Genomic DNA, 12,171 nt, shown 5'->3' with positions numbered 1-12,171 from the left:
AGAAAGAGGTGTTGTAGTCAGAAATACAAATGAAAAGCAAGTAATTAAGGCAAATGGATGAATATTTGAGTGATAAATTGCAGTAAATATACAGACCCTTTGAAACAACTGCAGGTTCCTCTGGGAAGGCTAGGATTCAGGGGTAATTTAGAAATCACTTTTGACAAGAAAACTATGGAGAATGTTAATATATATATTAATTATATATCAATTTCCACGCCTATATAGTCAACAAACTAAGATTAATCCTTTTATGAAAAACTTAGCTTATTTATACAAGGGAACCAAAATCTTGCTGAAATTTCTCATAGGGTATATTATACAGTCTCAGTGATTCCAATATTCCTAAAGCATTCAGTGTTTTCCAACACTCTAAATATTTACTGAGCATATGTAATGCATTAATCCTGTATCAAATACAGTGAGCAAGGCACAATTGGATTTTGTACTCACTGAGTTTATGGTGTGTGAAAAAGACAACCAAGAAGAAATTGCAATGCCCCTGTTTATTGCATGCTCAGGTAGCAGTTCTTCTTTAAAAGAAGGACACGCCACTCGATAGGAGAAAAAAAAGAGCAGGGGACATGGGAACAGGGCAGCACAGACCAGGGTTGGCTTCCTGATTCGAAAAATTTCACCGAAATGTAAAGAATAATAAATAATAATCCAACAGTTAAAATGGTGTGTTTATGTTCCAAACTGAATATAAGATTTAAGAAGTAGGCAAACTTTCCTATGACTGGGGTTTATTATTACAATAAGGACTAGTAAAAATTAGGTAGGAGAGGTGTGGTATAACTTAGGACCTTTTAAAACATTCTAACGAATGTCTTTTGTGGGTTTTTTTTACCCTCCAGGGGCTGTAAAAAAAATAGGAAGGTATTTCAGTAGTGGTGTTAGTTTAGACTTTTGAAAATAAATTCACCCAGCAGGAAGAAAATACTGAATTAAAACAGGAGATTAGGAAAGCAGCTGGCATGTGATAAAAGAGTCCAACTCTAAAACCGCAATCATCCCTTGATACGTGGTGGCGGTGAGGATGGGGGGCAGGGAGGGATGAGAAAAACAGGACGTGTAGCCTGACTGGTGTGGCTCAGTTGGTTAGGCATCATCCCACAAAGCAAAAGGTCACCAGTTCAATTCCCTGTGCAGGGCACATTCCTGGGTTTCAGCCTGTCCCAAATCAGGAGGCAGCTTACCAATATTTCTCTCTTTCTCCCTCCTTTCCTTCTCCTAAGAATGAACAAATAAAATCTTTTTTAAAAAAGAAAGATAGGACAGTTAGCTCATTGGGAAATAAATGAGAGGGAGAAGGAGGTAAGGAGGACTCAGAGTGCTCATTCGGGCCACCAGGTGACTGGGGAATCGTGATGTCATTGGAAGGCCCACTGAAGAACCAGGTTCCCCTCTCAGCCTCTGAAAGCGGAAGATGGGAGTAGTTTGAGAAGATGACACATTTCGTTTAGGGAATTCTGAGTTCCAGGTAACAGAGAAACCTCCATTCAGTAATGTTCTCTATGGTGATTTGGTATATGGGCTTAATGAACAGAATGAAGATGTGTCAGCTGGTCAGGAAATGGATTTTGACTGACAGGCTACTATGTGCCAAGAACTGTGTGGCGGTGCCCAGAAACAGCAGAGAATCTTGTTCCCATGAGTTCACAGCCTGGCTCTAGGGACATATTTTGGGGTTACTCACTGAAACTAGAGAGGGAATAAATTTCACAGAGAGGAAGTCTCAGATTCAGAAAGAATCCAGAACAGCCTACACATTTATGACAAATGTGAAAAACATAATGAGCAGAGAAAGATTTTTTTTCTTTAAAAAATACTGGCACCTGGTAAAAGAGAATAGCATTAGATGATGACTGACTGTTTCCATTTGACTTAGGTGCCTAGAAGCTGCTAGTGAATTTGGTGTCAGCTGATCAGGGAAAGTGGGTGGAGAGGCAGAGGACAGCAAGATGGAGAGAAGGTTCGAATCGAGGTAAGAAGGTACAGATAATCCTCATTTGTTGGAGGGTGATGTAAAGAACGACAGCCACCAGGGCCGAAACTGCAGGAAAATGATGATTCGAGAGAGGGGTTCTTTTCTTTTCTGTTCTTTTTCTTTCTTTCATCTTTCTTTTTGTGATACACTCTGTTTAAATGTTACTAGGAAGAAGCCAATGGAGAGAAAGTCTATAAAAAACTGGCATTTGTCTACTGTCTGAAATAAGACAGAAAGCACACTATTTCCTGAAGCAAGGTGCCGAGGGCCAGCTCTTCTTAACTGAAATATATATATATTTCAGTTATAAATGAAATATATATGAAATATATATATGTGAAATATATATATATGAAAAGGAGGATGTCCTCATAAACCCCTTTTGATGCAGAGCCCCTTACATACCAAATATAAATTATCGAAGGCCATTAAAGGCTAATAAAGTTCAGCCACTGTCAAATGCAAACTGAACCTGTGAAAGGTCTTAACAATTACTTAAATCACCCAGTATAACTGGGGTATTAGCACTGTCATTTCTTGTCCTCTAAACGTCAAGCCTCTCTTGTTTATACTTTATCACAATTCCTTGTCCCTCTAGAAATTATTTTCTCCAGTTATATTAATTACTTGAATTTCAAATGAAGTCCAAAAAGCCTCACACTGGCACTTAATGACACTAAAGTTAAGAGAAAAAAGGAGAAGATAAACTGTTTTGGCACTCTGTCTTTCTTCAAAGCCTGGCTTTGGGCCGCATTTTAAAACACATCACCGAAGGTCTCCTCGTATTTCTTCCTGTACTCAATAAACTGTCATGCATTCATTATGCCATAAGCGGCACACAGATGCAAATGGATACCATTTATAATATTTTACAGTGTTTTGAAGTTCCAAGCCCATCTAGAATGATAAAGACCTGGAAATTGTTAACCCACCTCAAAGTCTTTTATATTGCATTCTTTAATAGATCGGTGCAATTTCTCTGCATGCTATAAAAGTCAAGCAAGTATTTCCATGGTATTAAATGGAAACACATGGAGACCATTTCGTTTTTAAGAAGAATGTTCTCTACTTTGTGATTTGTGTTTTTTAATGCCATTTCCCTTCCTCTAGTTCTTTCAGGGCCAGTTTGGTTCAGAGTAATGGAGCGGTGGAAATTAAATGAGTGCGCATAAGTCCAATGAACTCAGTATACTGCTTATCTTGTAACTATACTTAATCTAAATAACCTTTTTTATGCTCTGCTGGAATGGCATTTTCAAAAGGCTGTATAGTGGCAAATGAGAGTATATGTCAGTAAGGATTTGCTAGACAAATCAGCTCTCGCAGGGAAGTATATCTATCCATTACTATTTAATATGCCACTTCAGTTTGAAGGACAATTTCTGTGTGTGTGATCAGACCATTAACATTTACTGCCATTTGGACTACGTTTTCTAACTCTTCTACTCTCCTCTTATATTTTAATTTTATTTATTTATTTTTCCAATAGTGTCCTTCCAACTAAAATTGCCTCTCACAGAAACAAGTGATTTATAAATGCACAAGGCGTTGACTCAGTTTTTCGTACCAGATGTGTATTTTCAGAAGGGAAAGATTACTAAGGGATGATGCCGACAGGAATGGTATGCTGGAGGGTTTAATCCACATACATAAGGCACACAGCAAGCAAGTCCTTTGATAACACCTTTTATTTTCTTTTCATTGATATCCCGCTCCTTTTCATCATATTTGAAGATGTGATTTACTAAGCAGAATTTAGAAAACAGCTTTTCTCCCTCAGCTACCGCCCCTCCCTTTGGTCATTGTGGAAAGTGGGTAAGTTTGTGCTCAAGGCAGAATGCCCATGTAAGCTATTTTATATTGCTCTGTTTCTTCCAAAATTCTAAAGCAAACCGCGTTTAGTGCATTTGGGGTACTAAGGCTTTTCTCTTCTGGCTACAACCCTCCCTGCCGAATTCCTTACCATGAACCAGCATTTCGTCGAGGCCCTCCCAGAGGTTGCCTGATTTCCGGGAAGCTCACTTCCTCCCCGCAGCCTGCGTGCCTGCCCACTCACCGTGGTTATCCATGCTTTGCTTCCACTGAGATCGCTCTAAAAATAAATAAATAAACCTTAAATAATAAAAAAAGACTCACCTCCAGGTGATTCTATTGTTCAATTCAGGTTGAGAACCACTGGTTACTTTTTCCACCCACTTGCTTCTTAGAGAAAATCCACACAAATAAGTGTTGTTTCCCTCCCCCCCCAAAATGAAAACTTGTAATCGCATAAACTAAATCCTCTGCTCACAATTAGATAGTATCAGGAAAAATAACAAATTACAGAATTTAAATATTAAATCATTTGACAACTCAATGTAATTTTAAAGAGGAAATCAAAGTTATAATTACAGGCTCTTTAAAAAGTATAAACTTTGTTAAAATTTGCGGAATGCAGACAAAACCATACTTAAATTAATAATTATGCCTATCAACCTCATAGTTATTAGACTAGAAATAAAATAATAATTAAGCTTTACTTTTAACTCAGTAAGTTAGAATAAGAGCAACAAAATAATTTCAAGAGGATGATGAATTAAAAGTAAAATTAATTATTTAGAAAGCAATTAACAATATAATTATAGAAGAGACCAATGAAATAAAGCACTATTTGGAAAAATCTAATAAAAAGACAATAGAAACACAATAAGAACTACACAAAACTTTCTTTTTAAAAAATATTTTATTTAATTATTGTTCAAGTACAGTTTTCTGTCTTTTACTCCCATCCCAGCCCACCCCCCCAGTGCTCCCCACCTCCCTCCCATTTCCACCCCCCTTAGTTTTTGTCCATGTGTCCTTTATACTAGTTCCTGTAAACCCTTCCCCTTTTCCCCTGAAATTCCCTCCCCTCTTTCCTCTGGTCCCCTTCAGCCTATTCTCTATTTCAGTGTCATTCTTTCTATAGCCAGAAATAAGAGCATACCACACTAACATATTTAAAAATTAACATGAAATGGCTCTTTTCTGAGAAAATATAAATAAACATATAGTAACTGAATAAGAAGCAAATCTAAAAGCCATTAAGAAATGTTTGATTAATGAATTTGTCCAAAATAGTTGGTAGACACAAAAACTTTTATGAATGACTTCTTTCAAAATCTTAAAAGAACAGTATTGCAAGGATTCTACAACACATAAAAGTGTAAACTTGGTCATTCATTTCCCTAGTGTGAATTTTGATAATATCGTCTGACAAGAACTCAATGAGAGGAAACTCCTGGCCAATCTGTCAACTCATATATTTAAATAATGAAGCATCATGACTAAGTATACTTTATTTCAAGGTTATCATAATGTAATCTACTTACTATTAGTAACCACCTCAGTAGCTAAGAAAAGAAAAACGTAATTGTATTGTGAATTATTGAAAGTCACATAATAAAAGTAAATGTCTTTTTTAAATTAAAAAAAAACATTCTTACACCTCGGAGTGTATGAAAGTAGAGAGACTATTATGCATATTTCAAAGCAAAAACCAATAGCAAGCATACTTAATTTTGAAATATAAATATTCTCATAAAAAGAATGTGTACTAATACTATTACTCCTGGGTATAGTTTTAGAAATTCTATTCATGTTAGTGTGACAAAAATGAATAAAGTGCTTTAGATTTTGCAAAGGAGGAAATTAATTTACTGTTCTTTAAAGAGGATATGCCCTGGCTGGTGTAGCTCAGTGGATTGAGCGCAGGCTGAAAATCAAAGTGTTGCTGGTTTGGTCCCGGTCAGGGCACATGCCTGGGTTTCAGACCAGGTCCCCAGTGGGGCCACGTGAGAGGCAGCCACACATTGATGTTTCTCTCCCTCTCTTTCTCCCTCCCTTCCCCTCTCTAAAAATAAATAAATTCTTTTAAAAAATAAAGAGGATATAATTTGCTATGTGTAAAACTCAAGAAAATCAACTAGAAATTGTCATAATTACTGAGTTTTGTAAGCTTACTACAAACAGTATAATACCTCAAAAAGCTAATAGAGTTTTTTATTTATGACTTGGAAATTATAATAACTTTAAAAAGTAAGTGACTAAACAGACAGAACAGAAAGATAAATCAAGGAATGAGACGAAAAGTCCATAAACTAACCTTGCTGCAGAACATTCATCAGTATATATTAGGAACAATATTTTTAGCCAATGACTATGGATGAGGTGTTGAGACAATTTACTAACAACTTAAACAAAATATAAATAGTAGGTAGCATCTTTTTAAAATTCAGAGAAATATCTATGTTTGATTGATATCAGAGCACCATAACACCACTCCCAGTTTTTAATTTAGATAATGAATTTAGGTGAGTATGTATCCCATTATAATTACTACTTAGGCAATTCCTAGGTACTCATAATTCCTAAGACTGTTTGCCATCAGAAATACTTGTTTTCCAAATATTGAGAATGAGTCAGCTCGTCCCTCCTGATATTCATTATTGTTTCTAGCTCCATGATTAGAATAACCTCAATGAGAAAAACGACTCATCTGAGGACCATCAGATCCTAAACTTTTCAGTTACTCCTCTTCCAACACCCTCAGTGAAAGGTTTTCTTCTGTCAGGACGACAAATGTAAACCATAATCCCAGCTGGTCTTCCTAAACTCACTCTTACCTTTTAAACTCCATCCAACTCATTTGAAGAGTATTTCAGCCTTTTTAATTTCCTTTTACTAGTTATTTATTGTCACCACCTGTGGCCTTAAACAGAAACCCTGTAGCTTGAGATTAGCTGTAAACTCAATCGAGCACATGTAAAATAATAGTATTTCTTGTCATTCACCTGAAAGACATCTCTTCTAGTCAAAATAAGTCTTAAGCATTTCAACACGTCTTGCTTTGTTACAAGTCAGTACCTTCTACTGCTTTCCCACCATCTCATTTCCCTTCTCATTTCCCAGTTCCATTGGGCCATTACAGATACATTTCACTCCTTAAGTTCCTGTACTCAAGGAATTCCTTAAGTTCCTTACCCATTTCAGGACTTCCCATACAGCTCCATACCATAATGATCTCTTTCTCTGAAAATTTGCCCTTACAATATAGCAAAATCTCTTTATAAGTATAATTTTGTTTGCTCAACCAGATTGTAAAAGTCCAAAGCAATGATGTGCAACTAATACACAATAAATATTTGCTCAATACTTAAGTAATTGAAAGGACAAATTCAATTCTATGCCCAGGAAGGTAACATGTTTTCTTAGGGCGGGGGAAGAAGTGTGAATATCTGACCATGAAAGTGCTAATGGAAAGAAAGAATTTATTTCCTTCTCCAAGCATTGAATTCTGGAAGGCTGCTTATAATGTTTTATGGTGAAAAAGCAGAAAGTATAACTGAAATATCCCTATTCCAAACACAAAAGTTTTTAATGGCACCATACCCAAAAATTATTTTAAATATAACATGTAACCAGAAACTCATTCGTGAAATAGCCTGTGCAAATATACATTTTTGGAATACTTAAAAATATGACTATTTCATAGGCATTTGAAATCAAAATTCTGCAAACACTCATTTCTAGTTCTCTTCCTTGTTACTATAATTTCATTTTTTTAAAGATCTCTAGCTTATTTAATTTATTCTTGACAATGACATTGAGTGTATTAACTCCCAAAACAATGACAAAGAACTCTAAGCCAATGTACATCAGCTTTAAAATGCAGAGAAAACTCCTGAATGATGCAGCTCTATGAAGAGAAAAACACAAAAGAATAGACCCTGGTACGCATTCTCATCTGTTTCATTGACTTGGATAAAGGCTCGTCCCTCTAACAACTTTTTAATTGGATTATGCATTACTTGTATAAAAATTTAAGTTAAAGGAAATACATTTTGAACAAGTACCATGTCTAATTTATAGATTATTATATAATGTAATTTAAAGTTGGCAGCCTGGTTCTGCTTGATTGGTTGACTGATTGATTAACTATATGGTTTTTACTCATTAATGTTATAATATGGTAAATTTTTTTTTTTCTATTTTTTGTATTAACAGCCTGAGGAAAAAGAACACATAATTCAATATTAACAACCATACAAGCATTCAACTTCGTGCCATAAACCTTAGAAACTGTTAGCTAAAGAAAGAAAGTTATAGCATAGTGCAGTTTATATACCAACTCAAGTTCCATATGCAACAAGCAGAACTGAGGGTTGAATGGGAAGTGAAGAGAACCTGAGAATTTTTACTAATATCCCACCACCACTGCTACCATGTAAATACATACACGCACAAACACACACAGCAAGCACAGAAGCAGTAGTCCAGCTTCCACTTGACTAGCAGAGGCAAGGAAGGGGGCTGTGTAAGCTACTCTTATATTTTTAATGTAACAATAAATTGTATGAACCACAGGAAAGAGGGTAGAGATTTCAGAATAGTAGAAACCAACTGTGTTCTGTGTTTAAAGATGTACTGATATTTTGTTTTAAATTGGAATGATCAATTTTTACTTATTTATATATTGAATGCCCTTTTTTTTAATATTTACAGTGTCCTAAAAAAACGCTTGCTTTTTTGGAGTGAAATATCTGATATTTTTGTTCTTGAATTCCTGACAATAATTTGTTTTTACGTTTTCACTCATAGCAGCTATCAAAGTGTTTGACACGTGGAAGAGGACTCATGGGCATGGACAACAGTATGGTGATTGCTGGGGGCCAGGAAGGATAAGGGGAATAAATGGTCATGGAAAAAAGTACAGTAAAGATTTAAAAAGCAAACAAAAAGCAATAGACTTCAACATTTGAATGGTCACTTCAACAAAAATGAAATATGAATCACAAATAAGCATATGAAAAGATGGCCAACATCATTAGTCAAATGCAAATTAAAACCACAGTAAAATTACACTAGAGATCTACTAGACTGTCTGAAGTTAAAAAGCTAGACTGCACCAAGCATTGGCAAAGAGGAGGAGGAGAGGGGGAGGAAGAACACTCAGACAGTGCAGATGATAATGTGAAAAGGTAAAACCACTTTGGAAAACAGTTTACGGCTCCTTAAAAAATCAAACATGCCTCTACTACATTTTCCTCCCATTGCACTTCTAAGTTTATTCAAAATAAAAGAAAACCTATTCCCATAAAAGACCTGTACACGAATCTTTATCACAGTTTTGTTCGCAATAGCCACAAACTTGAAACAACCTAAATGTCCATTAATTAAAAAGTGGATAAACTAACTGATAAGTTTACAATGGACTACTACTCTGCAATAGAAAATAATGGATTATTAATACATACAACCATAGGAATGAATTTCAAAATAATTATGCTGAATTAAAGAAGCCACAGATAAAGAAAACCCATATATTATATGATTCTATTTGTATAATATTCTAGAAAATGCAACTTAATCTACAGAGACAGCCAGTCAGTGGTTGACCCATTACTTGGGGGATGGGAGGAAACTCCTTGGGGTGATGGATATCTTCATTATTTTTATTATGATGATGATTTTGTGTATGTATGCACATGCCAAAACTTATCAAATTGCACACTTTAAATATGTTTGATTTATTATATGTCATAATGTCTACAGACCTGTTTTAAAAGTTACTAATTGGTCATGTATTAAACAGTATGTCAACTAGTGTTCACATCTGACAAAGTATTTACATATAACACCTATTTTCTTTTTTTTTCATTGTGATATATTTTTATTGTAATTATTGTTCAATACAGTTTCACCTATTTTCCTGCAAATGATGTTCACCCTGTGCACAAAATTTATTCACCCAAATTAATTTACTGATAATTTACTTATCATGGCATAGTTAGCCTAAGAATGTTTTTAGGATTCATATCAAAATTTTAATTTCTAATAAAAAATAAAGAAGAAAGAAATTATAAACTGAATTGAGTGAAATAACTCATTCCAGGGGAGTTGTAGGTTTTTTATATTTTTTACATTTGTTAATATTAGCTTCTTGATCTCAATGTCCATACTCTGTCTTAACTACTCTACTGTTTTCAAACTGTTCAAGTGGACTTTAAGAAAAGTTGCCCTGAATTTCACCAACTCAGTCACCCACTCACTCTGACATGCAGTTGCTCCTTGACATTGAGGTTCTCCAGCACCACGTGGTTTTCTAGGCCAAGTTCTGTCTCTCTAAAGTCCAGCAGCATGGCTGCTGCCAAGTGATTCTCAGTCATTAAGTGAGGAGGTGTTGATCCAAATAGAACTGTACAAACCTCGGTTTTGTCTCTGTTATATAATAAGCTTCAATCTCAACATTTTTAAAGCTGGTATGAGTACTGAACTTATAGAGATTTTCTGGCCAGTGACTGTGAGGACATATGTGAAGCAATCCTCAGTGTCTGGAACATGGTTCTTCTACATGTGAATGTGAATAAAAGTCATCATTTTTACATTTGACCAACATTTAAATACAAAGATTAGGAGTTTTACCATCATAATATAGTGTCTCAGAATCCAAAAAAGTAATACCTATAATGCCATGATTTTTATTAGGTTATGTTTTGTTATGAATCAAAGAAGTATGAAATTAAAACATACACTGGTGAAAAGGCTACCTTTATATTTTATAAACGTAAAAAAGAAAGTAAAAATTATAAACTTTACCAACCATGAACTCAGCATCCCCCGAAGTGTACTTGGTGAAAACATAATCCTGTAAAATACTCTGTGAAAAAAGGAGTCTTGTGGTCAAATAAATCGGGAGAATACTGTGCACTAGGTGTTCCTTTGGGGGACTCACAGTACAAATGGCACAGTAAAGAGTCTAGAAAGTTGTGCAGTTAAAAAAATACATTTCACTTTGTTGACCCAATGCTTTCAAACTTTCCTGAATACAGAACCTTTTTTAAAAAATATAAAATCTGTGACTATACCTCTTGGGGCAACTTGCCTTAACTGTTATAACTGCTAATTCTTCTTTTCTATTAAGAGACATATGGGCTGAAACATACTATCTCACCTGGCAACAACGTCTGGCATTTTAATCAGACTTTCAGGGTCTGCCATGAAGTCCCTCTGGCCCCATCACGGTGGCAGCTGTCTACTACCTCAGTGTCTTCCTTGCTCGGCTACCAGAGTGATTCCCCAGAGGTGTCTATTTCTGTTACACTTGTCCCTTCCAAGTGACTTGACAGAATTCAGAATACAAAAATGAGTTCGGTGCCACTTGCCTCCATACAACCAAAATGGGAGCCCCGGCAACTGTCTTTTCCTAATTAAAGGAGAGCCATTGTCCTCTTTTAAAAACTAATTGCTCTAATTTTAGCCCCTCCATTAATGATAAATGACTTGAAATTTTCAACACTTGTTTTAAGTTCATTCACTAGCAATTACTGTGGAACATTGTGTATCAAATCATCCCACAGCTCAGAGCCTTAAAACAATAAGTATGCCCTCCTACTCACAGACCAGGGATCAGCTGGACCACTGTGATCTCTTCTAGGCTCACTCACAGACCTACTACCAGCCGGGCTTTGAGTTGGCCATTTTTCTAACAGGCAGATCAAATGTTTTGCTGTAGCTGGGTATTGGCTGACCTAGACCTTTGTCATTTATTTGTCACATCCATGCAACAAACCAGCCAAAATGTTCTCATGGTGAGAGAGGGGGCTGAGAGAGAGAAAGTAGATACACATCTACATACAAAGCCTCATGAAGGCTAGGCTAAGGGCTGGCTGACAGTTATTTATGCTGTATTTGATTTGCAAAACAAGGTTACAAGTCCTCACAACTTTCAAGCAATGGTGAAATCAACTCCATCTCTTAATGAGAGAAGCTCAAAGTCACATTCACACACAAATTACACTGTCCCCCTCTCACAGTGCCCAAATTCTCTTCCCATTACTGGATGTCCTCCAAGTTCAGTGTCTTGTGATATACATGAGGTCTCGATAAGGCTCTACAGATTTTGTGCATTTTGGTTCAGAGATTATGAACCAAAAAGACAAGTTATTTGTACTTCGCTATTACCACCCAGCATATAATAGCAACAAAGAAAAACTTCATTAAACAGAATTCTCATTTTAAGAGGCAAACTTGATACCTTAAAAATTTGTAAATCCAACTGTTGGATCCAACAGGGCAAATGTTTTCAGGTGCCCTGACATTGGGAGAAGAGGATGTTTCCAGATGTGTCCTCCACTCTGGACAGGCCACCCCCCCATCTGTTG

Source organism: Artibeus jamaicensis, unplaced genomic scaffold, assembly GCF_021234435.1.
Source record: "Artibeus jamaicensis isolate MK-2021 breed Jamaican fruit bat unplaced genomic scaffold, CSHL_Jam_final scaffold_369, whole genome shotgun sequence".
In the NCBI taxonomy this organism is placed as follows: Eukaryota; Metazoa; Chordata; class Mammalia; order Chiroptera; family Phyllostomidae; genus Artibeus; species Artibeus jamaicensis.
Note: the sequence above shows the minus strand (reverse complement) of the source record.